The 14,820-nt window shown below is 38.0% G+C and overlaps 2 pseudogenes; both read right to left on the minus strand.

Moving 5' to 3' along the window:
• Positions 1-3,669: 3,669 nt before the first annotated feature.
• Positions 3,670-6,083, minus strand: LOC120169904 (annotated as a pseudogene).
• Positions 6,084-7,513: 1,430 nt separating this feature from the next.
• On the minus strand, positions 7,514-11,581 carry LOC120169606 (annotated as a pseudogene).
• Between the last annotated feature and the right edge of the window lie 3,239 nt (positions 11,582-14,820).

Here is a 14,820-nt window from a genome sequence, read left to right on the forward strand (position 1 = left end):
ACCTCTTCAACGATGACAGTGGCCTCTTGAACGGTGGGGGGAATCTTGAGGGAGAATAGGGGCCTCTTGAACGATTGGAGGGGACTCTTAAGGGATGACCGGTGAGACGGGCTTCTTCTTGCGGAGTCTTCGCACCATTGGGGTGAACGGAGACGTAATAGTACGTCCACGCCGTCTGATGCGTGAACTCCGTCGTGCAAGGAAAACCCGATGTAAAGCATCCATCTTATCGGGCCGCTAAAAAAATTAATACATAAATCAGTAAATAAACAGACATGATATTAAACAAAGACAAATATGTTTCAAACTAGCATTGTATTCACCCAAGTCATTATTCTATCATAGTTCACAAAATGCTCAGATAACATTCCAAAAGTAAGCACTTATATAAACATTTAAAAGGACAATCATTCCAGAAGAAGAATAGTTTACTTTCGCAACACGAAACTTAAAACCGCAACGCGAAAATGACTATCGCAACGCGGAAATGGCTATCGCAATGCGAAATGAAAATCGCAACGACAAAATCGCAACGCGAAATGAAATCGCAACGACAAAATCGCAACTCGAAACACAAATCGCATTGCGATTTTCATTTCGCTTTGCGATTTTGTCGTTGCGATTTCATTTCGCATTGCGATTTTGTCGTTGCGATTTTCATTTCGCATTGCGATAGCCATTTCCGCGTTGCGATAGTCATTTTCGTGTTGCGAAAGTAAACTATTCTTCTTCTGCAAATTGAAACTTGAATGGATTGCATTACTTCAACCAAAAGACAAAAACAAAACCAAAACAACAACTAACAAAACATTTAGCAGTATTGGCAGCAACCGAATGAATTACGAGTATGAAAATCTTAAACTTACCTCGTTGCGTAGAGTATGAACCATTCTGCAACGATGCTACCATCTCACGTAGAGCGGCTACCTCACCGCGTAATGTAGACACCTTAACACACCATGCACCATCGTCTTTGCGTAAAGTACCGACCTCCTCACTCAAGGCATTGACCTCATCACGTAACTCCCCTAACTCATCCCGTTGAGGTGGAGGTGGAGAACAGGGAGATAAACGTCGTGGCATCTTTGTCGGTCGCCTATCTTGCGGTGATGGTGGAGAAGATGCTCGATGATGTGACAGAATAGGTGATGGTTGTCGTTGTGGAGGTGTATAGCCGGGTCGATCAGATGATGACTCTGGGTGAGGTGATAGCTCTGGGCGAGGTGATGGCTCCCGAAGTGGAGGCTGCTCATCAACCGTTCTATCAAAAAAACGCTTAATAGCTTACCACCAATCAGTGGCAAGCTCAGCTTCCGTGGGTGTCAGCCTCTGTAGAGGAGTGTTGGCCTCCTAACAATATAAAGCTCAAACAAAGTTAAACGTGTACTAGTAATAACTTGTTTATAAACATATGGTAGTATTTATGTTAACTTACATTATTTATTGTCGTATACCGTAGTAAATCTTCCCATTGCAAGGTCCGTTTCCTCTTCCAAGAAATAGCCCTGGGAATATCATTTGAAGTTTTTATTGCATATGTCTTCATGGCGGGAAAGGCCTCAAATATCCAAATCTACAAACAATAATAACAAACATTAGTAATTGTTAAATAATTACTTATAATTTTGGAAACATCATATAAAATTCTTACCTTAAAGGCCCAAATAAGCCTGTCAAAGTGTATTTGGAACCATCGCCATGCAAACTTTTTCGATCATCCAAGGCAGACGATAACTTATTCCATGTAGCTTTCCATAAATACGAGCCCCACGGAAACAGGTTCCACGCATTTAGGTCTTCTACCAATTTGATTAGATCATTTGGAATATGTTGTCTGGCCTCTCTGCCTAAAAAGCCGGCATGCAAAAGAATTAGAAGGCATACTCGGACAACGTCGACGTCATCCATCCGAGTAAAACCGTCTTATTATTCAACAATCTTGTCAGGTCTTCTACGTGTAGACTCGGCCTCTCCAGCTCAGGAAAAACCCGGGATAGCCATGATGGGCGGGTAATGTGTCTAGTGTACCGACCTACATCATCGTGTCCGAAGCGTAGACCGGTGATTAAGCAAAACTCCCTCCCGCCCAAAACACGTATACGCCGGTGGAAAATCAAACCATATCTCTCATCACGACGTTGTATAGTCTCTGGTAGATCGCTAGTCATGGTTTGAAGAAACATGTGTGTCACATCGCATCTCCACCGGGATGTTGTACTTTCAGCCATGGCCCGAAGCATGTATCCTCAAACATTTTTCTTTGTGCAGGTGAAAGCTTCGACGCAATTGTTTTGGCCAGGCTGACTTTATTTCTCAAGGTCAATTGAGCCAAATAAAAGTTCTACAAAAACAATAAACATACTAAATTAGATATACCAAAAATTACACTGTGAAGATATACCAAAAACAATAATAAACATAAAGAGTAGTAGTTATTATTCAAACTTAAATTTGCAACTGTGAATTCGTATTTGTCTTTGTTTTTTGGTTGAAGTAATGCAATTCATTCAAGTTTCAATTTGCAGAAGAAGAATAGTTTCTGAAAATAAAAATCGCAACACGAAAATGACTATCGCAACGAGAGAATCGCAACGCGAAACTAAAATCACGTTGCGATTTGCATTTCGCGTTGCGATTCTCGGTTGATTTAATAAGCAATCTAAGTGAAATGGTTAATCTATTATTGAAATTACCAGTAAACTTATCATCAATTTCAATATGAAAAACCTAATAATGCAAAAATTTCAAAAAGAAAATAATTAAAAAAAACTAACCCTCGTTGGTTGATTTGGTTTTTCCATTTCTGATTGTGAGGGTGGCTCTGAGAGATGGAGATAGACGGATTTCGCCGGAGATGGGGACGGATTTCGTCGGAGATGGGTGAGAGAGTGAGAGATGGAGATGGGACTGAGTTGTGATTTTAGGTTTTAGGTTATGAGTTGCGATTACGGGATATACTGTGGACGGTTCAGTGTTCCAATATATTAATATTCGTGTTTGGAATTTAAAAATAAAATACTTGGCCAGGATACTAATGGCGTTTTGAAAATCGCATTGCGATTATGTATTATCGCGTTGCGAAAGTCAGAATCGCGTTGCGAAAGTCAGTATCGCGTTGCGAAAGTAAGTATCTCGTTGCGATTTTGTATTATCGCATTGCGATAGTCAGTATCGCATTGCGATTTTCCCAATTCGCGTTGCGATTTACTTATTCGCATTGCGAATTGGGAAAATCGCAACGACACTGTAGACTATCGCAACGCGATTTTCAACTATCGCATTGCGAAAATGCAACGCGAATTTACGATAATGGAGATCGCGTTGCGAATTAGCGATCGCATTGCGATTTTGTTGGTCATTTTGGCAAATCCGGAAAAAGTTGGTTAAAATCGTATATTATATGGGATTTTTGGTCACTGAGGTTATTTTCTCTTTTACTTTAATTATTTTTTTATCATTTTTCATTTACTATTTCTTTTTATTTTATTATTTCCGTTATTTATAAAATTTCTCTATTTCATTTTTATAATTGATTTAATTTAATAAACGACATTATCAAACTTTCTTAGTTTTTGTGACGGCCATACTCCTTTATACTACATTTATTTACTTATATGATAAGTAAGAATAGTTTTATTTGACAAATATGAAGTTTATCAACAACAAATATAGAAATGTTGAAGGAAATGAATCATAGTTGAGAATTTTCTATCATCATAGATCTCTAAAGTCACTAATGAACATAAAAAATTCATGTAGGTAATTAATGGTATGTATAACTTTTGCTACCTTTGTCACCAGGGGGATTTCTTATAGAACAAGTTTTGCCGGCAATATCGTAGCAGACAAAAGGAATAATTATAAGTTTTGCTCACAAGACATCCTTACCGACTAACATTTCTTCATAATTTTACGTTCTTGTAAGGGCCACCGTCTATTAAGGATGTTGATGACGATGAAGACGAACTGTTGCAGTTAAACTCAGCCTTGTCCTTGTTAAATGCCTTCTTGACGTCCTCTTTAAGCTCCCTGAAGCGTGTTCTCTCTATCGTTTGCTCTTCCGGGGTGCCCGTCTTGAAGTAGAAGAAATCGGGAAGGTCGTCCTCCATGAATTTATCGAGCACTTCCGAGCAATGAGGGAAGTAGCGCCGGCCCATCTCCACTGCAAAACAACCGACATGATCCGATTAAGACAATAGCTGCTAAAGGGAGCTTGTTTGGACAGGATATCGAACTAAATACGAGTATATTTGATGCGTTAGCTCACCTGTTTTCATAAGGGAACCCATCCTAGCAAGAAGTCTTTTCCTCTGCATAATTGTTGTCTCATTCAAATCAACCTGCCTCAAGTTCCCATTTGAACTTTTTGATGGAAGAGCATTAGCAAGTACGGAGGTCGTCTCTGCATGTGCTATGTCGATGGCAAGTTTTGCTTCACTCGGGAAAAGTAACCTTGCCACTGCAATAGCCAACAACACTTGAGAGTTAATCCTCAGAATATGAACCGATAATAGGAGCACTTGCAGAACGAATGCTACTATTTATCCATTTCATGGTTTTCACAAGCACCGTAATACTTCCACTATCCGATATCACGTCAAAGACATATGACATTACTAGTGAATAATTTCAGATTGAAAACACTATACTCCATTATGAAATGTTGGTAAACACAGTACGATAACCGATTCTAGAGACATAGCCGCTTGAAATCCTTAGAAAGTAATAACTCGGTTCGCTAGGTACAAAATTCTAATGTGCAGATCTTCAGCCAATGTATGGGAGCGACAGAAACATCGCCGGCCATTGGATTTTGCCTCATTTCCCTCTCTAGAACATCGATGCATATCCGGTCTTTATTTGTTTCCTTCCCTTGTTCTGATTTTGCATGATAGTCCTTCGGTCTTGTCAAGCTCCGGCAGATGTTAACAGCACTAGTCCATCCAACGTCAACGTTGAAGCAAACGCCCCCTTGGCTAGGAGTGACATTATCACCGATGGTTCTTTACGCATCGCGGCAATGTGAAGAACCGTGTAACCACGAGAATTTCGCAGGTTTACATCAGCCAGACGCAGGCCAAGGATCTCAGAGACAACTTGGGGTCACATTATCTGCAGCATAATGGAGGGCAGCAGCATCATCCAAAGTTATGTCAGACTCAGTTAAAAGTAGTTTAACAAGTTCAAAATCGTCGGAGTCTAATGCTCTGAGTATTCTCCGGATTCTTTTTTCCCGCAAAGGATCAACCACTGCGTCGTTTTCTTCGGCGTCAGATGGAGACTTGAGGCGAAGCAACCGAATACTCTCTGCAACTTCATAAGGAAGCTCTTTCTCGATACAGATGCTCTCAAGATCCGACCTTGCTACTCTATCAACACATTGAGAAACAAGCTGACTGCATTGACAATGGAAGGCAACCACAAGGATCGGATGATATCTTCGACAAAGGCTTCTCAACGAATAAAGAAGACGTCGCTGCAAATGTATACAAAAGTGAAATAAGTAGCAATTCACCGCTCTAATCAATGCTTCATTTCAATATTTTTACTATACATATATAACTATAACTACGATAGATCACAAGTCAACTATAACTATATTAATCACCAATCACCATGCTAACCATATGCTTAACTGAAAAAGTGGAACAAGCTCCGGTACTTGAAATACGACGACATACATCAACTCGACGGCAAAGTTAATGGCAGGAGGAAAAGCGTCATGAGCACAAACATTATCGCACATGCGGAAACCTCCATGGGAGAAGGCTTGAGCTTCCCGGTATACAAATGACTCAATAAAATCTGGAAAGCTTCAAGTCTAATCTTGCCATAAGGCAGCAACTCGGACAAGTTACAACTCGGTTTCCCATTAGACTCAGATCCTTTCTTGAATACCTCATCGAAAAACTTACTCCTAACAGCTAAAATACATCCATGAACACCAACAGGAACCCTTCAACAACTATATCAGCATCACTAAAAACGGGAGAATTGTCAACAATGAGTTGCTCCAAGTTGGAGCTGAGCTTTCTCAAACTTATGGCTTCAAGGTTAGCCCCAGTTTCTGGGACTGGGAAGTGAGTTTAAATAATATTATTTATAATATATATATATATATAATTATTCAAAATAAAATATATATATCATTATAAGATCACGTCAAAAATCATAAAAAAATATTATAAACATATACGTAATAGACATTTAAAAGAATTGAGTTAGTATGATTTTCATATACTTTAACTTAATTTTGAGTTTAGTTTCTATATTATTTTCTACGTTTAATTTTTTTTATTATTATAAAATATAAATACAATTATAACGAATACAACTTAATTTAAAATAAATAATATCAATATTTAACATTAAAAAACTATAGACAAAAAAAGAAGAATAATCACTCTTTCGAAAAAGAATATCAGAAGATTTATTTCTTAACATGATTTAAAATTTAATCAACTTACTTTAAATTTAATCTATAGTATTTATAAGATTAAAGTTTCTTTTTTACAAAGTAATCTTGCATAGAAGAACAAATCAAATTACTTTAGTAATTAAAATGAATGGTATCCTGATTCGACCTGAAAATATGTATCTTCCATTTGAATGACTTGACTAAATTTATTTTATTCTACATCTGATTCGAAAAATATATATCTTTCATCCGATTCCGACATGACTTGACTCGGTAAATTAAGGATTTAATTAAAAATAATAAATTTTTAAAGAAATTATGTTATTATCCTTGGGTCAGGTCGGAGCTTTTCACCCTTCACCTGAACATGAATTAAAAAAAAAAATCGACCCGATCAAGTCAGGTCGGGTCGGGTCGGATCGAATCGAACCCGTCGGATGTGGGTGAAATAACCTTCCCTAACTGTGATCCAACCATTGGAGCTACGGCTACCACTGGGTATAGCCGGTTATTATGATGATAGGGCAAATGCAGTTTCCACTAAAGATAAAGAATCTTTGAAGCTAATAGATCATTTGTCATCGTTTGAAGTCATTGGATCCAAAGCAAGTCGATAGCTTTACTATCTCAGCTTTCTTCATTCTTCAAAAGGAAAAATGATCAAACCTTTATTCAAAGAAGTTGGATATTCTTTAGAATTCTTAGAATTTCAATCTTACGTAAGAAACTCGATTCTTTCAGTAAAGTTTAGAATTCAAATCTTATGTAAGAAATTCGACATGCCTGACTCCACTAGAACATTCTCTGTATTCATTTTCTCTCTAAACTCTTAGTACCATTGACTGTACTGTTACCGATGGTTAATATTTTCTGCAGTATGTTTGTTTTAAGGATAAAGTGATCAAATAGATACATCAAACCTCCTTATTTATTCAGTAATATAGGATAGAGTGTCTTCAAACAACAACCGGGTTCTCACACACACTTAGCAGATTAAAACACATCATAACAATGGGATACGCTGAACACGATGCGCGGATAGATTCACTCACAAACTCCTTTAGGAGGTTGATATCATCGAGACGTTTTATTTTTTCAGATGAAAAACATTGAATTTTCCAGGTCAGCATGGACCCTGTAATAGCTGTTGTCAAATGCATCAGCCGGTGGTTGAGATTGTCGTCGATCCAACACCTGCTGGTAAAGCCGACCTCTGAATGCAGTGAGGTCGGCATAGTGAACCGGTGGGATCAAGCAGACAGACTTGGTGCACCGAGCAGAAGTGAAGCACGTGCTATGTATAAGCTGTTGATATGGTCACTAGTGAACCCATGTTCGTCCCAGAGGACGTGGTATTGTGTTGACTTGCTAGTCCCAATCATACCACAGTGGCTAAACAGATGGAAATGAAACCCCGAAGGATCCACAACAGCTGAATCAATAACGGTTCCTGGAGGCACATTGCGGGAGGAATCTCCATGTTGTTCGTTCATCGGAAAGAAACGTGTGTGGTGTCTCTTCTGCGCTACGATAAGTGTGATGGTCGGAAAGTAATCCTTTGCTTTAAAGGCTCTCTGGACAACCGACTCCTCATTAAGTACCATATCAACTGGCTTTCACCACTCCATCGCGAAATATCACAATTAAGCAGGCATGCGATTGTTTAACTTGTTATAAGATTAGCTCCCAACACATCTCGGTGAGTCTGAATCTCTCTGATCTGGGTTCTTGTGGACAAATTCTTGCCGCATAGCGATGAGGAACAGGCCAATTCATAGAAGCTACAACAGCTGCTATTGAAGGACTTGTTGAGTTCTTGACAGGATGATTGACATCGGCACCTACAAACATAAGATGACCTTCATCTTTGAAGTGAAGTAGAGGTTCATTGATGTCTACATTTTGGCCTCCAGCTTGGCATTAATGTTCAAAGCAAGATATCAAGGTATTGATCTGTCGCTTGATTGGCACCAAGAGACAGACAACATTGGGTCATAATGCCAACTGTGATCTCGGCAACAAATTTAAGGCAACCGTAGCCAGGGCGTTTTCCAGCCATCACACAAAGAAGCAGCTGAAGAAGCCCTTCCGGTTGGCGCTGAATATTCACATTCTTTTGAAGCTTATCCTCAATGTTTAAACGTTCATTTTAGCCTTCTCATAATGAAGTGGCTCCCCAATATCGATCCCCAGTCATTGCAACGTTTTATAAGACTTGGAACAAATGAATTATAATCCAAGCTTTGTTTGGACGTTCCAGATGGTGTGAAATCAAGAATTGCCCAGCGATCGATTTTCTTCCCTTCAACCAGACGGCTACCATGAGCAGGTTCCAAGGCATTTCTTTTCAGGAACATCTATTTTCATCTTTTCACCTCGATGAGCACGAACAAACAACTCAGGTGGGCTAAGAACACGACCTGCCACTATTGTCATGTTCTTGCTTGCTTTCATCCCAAATTTTCCACAATTTTCCACTGCAAAGTGAAACATATCAGTATCCAGAGACAAACTAGATGAGGCAAACCAAGGAATATGTATATTATTAGGCAGTCAAAAAGTATAATTTCGCATTTCAATCGTTAAAATACTCTATACGAAATCGTTGGCAGAAGAGAAAAAATTGTAACAAGAACCAAATCATACTTGAATGTAAAAATGAATGTTCTAAAAACAAATCTAACTCAAAAGTTCCAAGTTCATCAATACTTACCCACAAGGACCATTTGCATCCTGCACCGTATCACATATTTTTTCCCCTCCTATCGGTCGGTAAGGCATCGACAAATTCTTCAACTTTTTTGTTACTGTTTATCAAGTAAATCCTTTGGACATCTCTGCCCTTCAGCTATGACACATAATTCCAAAGGCACCACATGACTTCCATTCCTTTTCCCCAATTCCAAGCAGGGAATTGCTTGGTGCTTGATATCCATTCCATACGTCACCTTGAAGTAATCTACAAGGTTGATTTCTTGGTCTTTCAAGACAAATGAAATATCTTGTGCACCATTAGAAGACAATCCATAAATTTTATGTCTTCGGTCGAAATCAAGATGCGATTTATAGACGTCCAATCCATTCAACGCTTTTTCAATCTTTTTCTTGAGATTTCCAAACTCATTTATATTAAAACCATCTATCTGCTGCTTCAGATAGTCAATAACAGGCAATGGCTTACGAACCGGCATCACTGAGTAGTCCAGACACAAAGCTAAACCTTGAGAAGTCAGCTTCAAACTATATTTAGGTTGTCTAGATGACGCCAGACAGAATAACGATTATCCTGTAGGCTAGTTCCAATAGATGATTCACAAGAGAAAATTCGCCCAAAAACCAGAGAAAAAAAGTCTCTAGAGTTTAATAAAATATTATAAAATCAAAACTGTCCAAAATCAGTCCACAAGCCGGACTGTTATAGTCAAAAATCTTGTTTATCGGAATTTTACCAAAAATAGCAAAATCCCGAAAATCACTCTAAATTGAAATTCAAAATAAAATAAGCAATTTGCAAAAATCCGGCCGAAATCGGATTTAAAATGACTTCCTAATTGACAATCGAAATATTACCATAAATAGTAAAAAATATCTAAATCTAGTAATTCGGAGGGGAAAACGGCAGAATTTGAGGTCGAAAAAAAGGTCACATGGAGCATAGCTCGATGTGGGCAGCGTGCGTGTCGAAAAGAACTTTCCGGATTGGGGACTTATGCGCGATTCTGACACCCGTAGCCAAAGTTATGGCCAAAAGACTGAAGCACACTTAAAACGGTCCCAATGAAGAACATATCATAATCAATTCTCGCCTTTGCGTTGATCTGTCAACTCATGGTATCTCAGCGCCATAAAGGTGCAATCTGACAGCTCAGCATCATCTGTCTCGGATCCCTCTACATCACTCGATGCAACAATACCACGCCCAAGGTCGTCTCCTGGATAACGGGAACTATGAGTCAAAGAGAACATAAACCTTTTTGGAGTCTCCTTCAATGCCAAATCCATTGCTTGTAATATATCACGAGGAACCGACGGCACTTGTCCACCAATGGAATCATTCAATTGAGAAATCCCGAGTTCATTCACAAGCTTTAGCGTCACAAGATATGATGAAGACTCGAATAGTTGCACTTCAAATTCCCTAGTAGGTAATTCTGCAACACTAAAGATGTTTTCTCTGCCATCATATACCGTCTTGTCAATAGGAACCGTTGGGATTGGCCTCGGACATCTTTTTCATTATTAAAGAGAAGTCAAACTTCGATATTTTGACAGGATGTCCGTTACTTGAAGCCACTATTGGCTTAACATCAACATCATAGTGCAATATAATCTTCTTTGCATCAAAGATTACACCAAAATGATTGACAAGAAGCATAAGGTTCCTAATACCATTCTTCCCGCCATTATCAGGTCGTTTCAAAGGCAAAATTATTTCGGAAGATGACGACGAAGGCAGCGCCGGTTTTGAAATAGTCTGTGATTCCATTGCAGGAGCAACATCACCTGTGAAAGGTGAAGTTATGAAACTAGGTTGTAGGCAAATAATATTGTTATAAGCACTGTAATTTGGTAGCATCAACATAATATCACTTTGAAACATCAATAAAGAATCAAGCTAATTTATGGCCTCATGTTTTTATCATGGATTGAAAACAAACAGAGCAACAAAATAGTTTAACAATAAGAAAATAAACAACTAAACAAAGGGTATTCTTGTGTATCCCTAGAGGAAGACTGAACAAAACAGAAACTAACACAACTTGTAATTAAGTATATCAATAAACATCACCAAACATTCTTAATCAATTTATTCAGTACTAAGAATTCTGTATTGCAACAAGGCACAACCATATTTTATATGCTCAAAAACAAACCAAAAGAATGGGATAAGCTCATACCAGGATCATGACCCGCAGGTGAAGAAGTAGAAGAAGATCCATGACTTGGGGTTGACACAACTTGATCAAAAGATCGACCACCCCACGGTCTTTGACCTCCACTAGACGTCCCTTCGCCCCGGCCGGACACCATAGGAGCATGACCCTGCTGGACTGCACTTGGGCTTGGAACCACTTGTCCTCGGCTCCAACCCTGGTTCGATCCTCTTCCCTGCTGCTCTTGCTGATGATGCCAAGCGCCCCTACCGCCTCTGCCTCCTCCTGCTCTTCCTCCTCGGCCTCTCCCTATGCTTCTTCTTCCTTCTCTATCTGTCCCTCTTCCTCCTCCTCCTCCTCCTCTCCTCTATCCATTGCAACAAAAGACAAAAAAAACAGAAACAAAAAGATGCAGCTAAAAGGTGTGGGATTATATGGTGACGAGGCTCACTATCTGTGCATACTAATTCTACCAGAAGCAGTTGAATCCGTACAACCCAACGCCTTAAACAATGAATGACAAGGAATCGGGTAGGGCGGTAATGAACTCACCAACTTCTTTCTTTGAAAAAAATATGGTGGAGACTACTGGCGCTTAAGTTTGTTAATAAATAAATATTGATATTAATATGTCTTATTTTTGTTGCTTTATAAATAGTCTTACCATTTGATCAAAGATTCCATTTTCATTTGTAATTAATTCCTAATCATTTTCTTCAAGGTTTGAACTTTTGTTTCTTTAATAAATATTAAATATTATCATTAATTGATTTACAAGTGAGGTATTTAATCTCTTAAACAGATTTAGAATTAAAATTGAGTTAAAAAAACAAATTGATTTAAATATTAAATTTAAATTAATTAATCAAATAAAATAATTAAACAATAATAAATATTTTACGATGATAAAGATTCATTGTTTTGAGATACAATCTTTTCAAGAATGGAAATGAGACAATTGACATTTCAAATACGAATTTTGGATTAACATAATCAGCTCGTATAAATGTCAAAAACTTCTTAATTAATTTGATGTTTAACATGACACCCTTGTGCGGGTTGTCACTTTATTTTATTATATATTATATTAATAATTTATAACATTTAAAATTATTTTATTTTTTACAGGCCCCAGACATGACCCAAACCGGGTCCAATATTACAAGACCAACCCATATTACAACAGACCCAAACTCGAAATAGGCCCAATTTAAACCCTAACCCTAACCTAAATCTAGCTACCAGCCGCCAACCTAGACATCTGTCGTCGTCGCCACTATCACGCTGCCACTGTCCCGTCAACTGCTCCTCTGTAACGCCGACCACCATCACCTCATCCCAATAACAACACGCATTAATAAATCAAAAAATACCAAAAATAGTAAAAAATCCTAACGTTTTTTTAATACATTTTACTCATAAGAACAAATAATTGAATCCATGACCTTCAATCAATGAGAATAGGTCATCATACCCTTTATTCTCGGCAAGCACAACATATGTTAGCAAATGAAATTATGAATTCTTACCGCATGAATGAATCATTTTGTAACTTTTAATAATCGAGAGACTGAATAAAATAATACCCCATAATCATGATTTTGTGTACTTTACCCTTATAAATTAGGTCTCCCATTTAATGAAAGATTCTTCCTTCATTGTAAATTCCTAACCATCTTCCTTGAAAAGAATTTTATTTTGAATAAATTATTGAAATGTCAATTTTTATAGTTTAATGAAATGAGGTGTTATTATTAGATTTTTAAAACAATTTCATAATTTTGAATTCTGATTTTATAGATAAATAAACTAAATTAAGATGTCACATTTATAATATTTTTTTAATATTTGATATAGATTAATAATTTTATAAATTAACATTACTAATAAAAAATGAGTTAAAAATTGTATTATAATAAATATGTAATACTTAACTTGAATTAATGAACCAATAATCAAATATAATTATAAATAATTATAAAACACAAACTAATAAAATATTCGATTGATAATAATACTTATCATGTTGGTACCGTCCCTTCACGAATGGGAATGGGAATGGGAATGAAAATGAGACAAACTGAATAATATAATCTATATTATTGAGAAATAAATCAAATATATATAAGACAATATTATATCTAAAAATTATTCTTAAAAATAATTTATATTATGTGAACTTACACCTCCTAAAAGATAAAGCATTGCGTTGGTGGTGCAGCCATGGATTTTGGTTGCACATTCTCCGGTACTACTAAACAGCTAGGGATGAGGCCATTCCATTTCTTTGGACCATCTATAGGCCACAATGTCTGGATTAGGCCATTGACTTGGACTCCCATTTCCCACCTCCTATTATCCAGGGCTTGAGAGCCCATGCTAGGTCTTCTCTGGCCCATAGGCAATCGTTTGGGTTACTTTTCAATTCCTCTCTCTCTCTCCTCTCTCTCTCTCTCTATATATATATATATAGATTATACACACCATATTCAATCATTTTGGTTTGGGTCAATGAACCCACTGAAAATACATAAATACACATGCAAGCTACTTCCTTCAGACTTCCAATTTGAGATGGGCGCAGAATTTGACAAAGTGAACTTAAACAAATTTTAAGAGATAAAACATATTATCTCGTCAGTCCATTCATTTGATCCATCTAAACTTCCACCACATGAATTAGATTTTCAATCTTGGAATCGGTCATGCATGTTTTTTCCCCCAAGGACGATACCGATGAAGATATCTATTTCTGACTGTAGCAAAGTTTTCTTGACTTGGATTTAAAAGCATACAAAGGTCGACCTCATCACATTAAGAATCGAGTTTAGACCAATTCACTGTGGTCCAGCCGTTGGAGCAACGGCCTCCCACTCGGTACAGACGATTGTTACGATGATGGGGCCACATCTTCCACAGTGGCAATGTAAGCAATTGTTATGTATGGCTCATAAAAAGTCTCGTGTGGGGTTCGAATTATGTGGGTTGGGGGTGTGGGGGCGCAGCCCCCGCGGTACGGTACAGGGTTGATTTTGTAATTATGTACCAGGGTTTTCTATTATAAATAGAGATGTAACCTAGACCTAAATATCATTGAATAAACTTCTAGCGCCGCCTAGGCACGAGGACGTAAGCACATTGCCGAACCTCGTAAATTCTCGTGTTCTTTCGTTTTCTTTACCCGTTTTCGTCAACAATTGGTATCAGATGTCAGGAGCAAAATTCGAAGTCGCGAATTCGATGGTCAGGGTAACTTCGGATTATGGCAACGAGGGTGATGATCTATTGGCGCAGCAAGGGATCTTGAAGGCTTTGCGACCTACAAAGCCGGCGTCGATGGATGAGGAAGATTGGAAGAATTGCAGCAGCGAGCGGCAGGAACCATACGATTATGCTTGGCGGACGAGGTCATGTATCACGTCATGCATCTATCGTCTCCAGACGAAATTTGGAGGAAGTGGAAAGTCAGTTTATGTCCAATCCTTAACGCAAAACTGTATCTGAGCAGCGGTTGTATGGGCTGAAGAT

This window comes from Hibiscus syriacus, unplaced genomic scaffold (assembly GCF_006381635.1).
Source record: "Hibiscus syriacus cultivar Baekdansim isolate YM2019G1 unplaced genomic scaffold, ASM638163v2 tig00111769_pilon, whole genome shotgun sequence".
NCBI classification, from domain to species: domain Eukaryota; kingdom Viridiplantae; phylum Streptophyta; class Magnoliopsida; order Malvales; family Malvaceae; genus Hibiscus; species Hibiscus syriacus.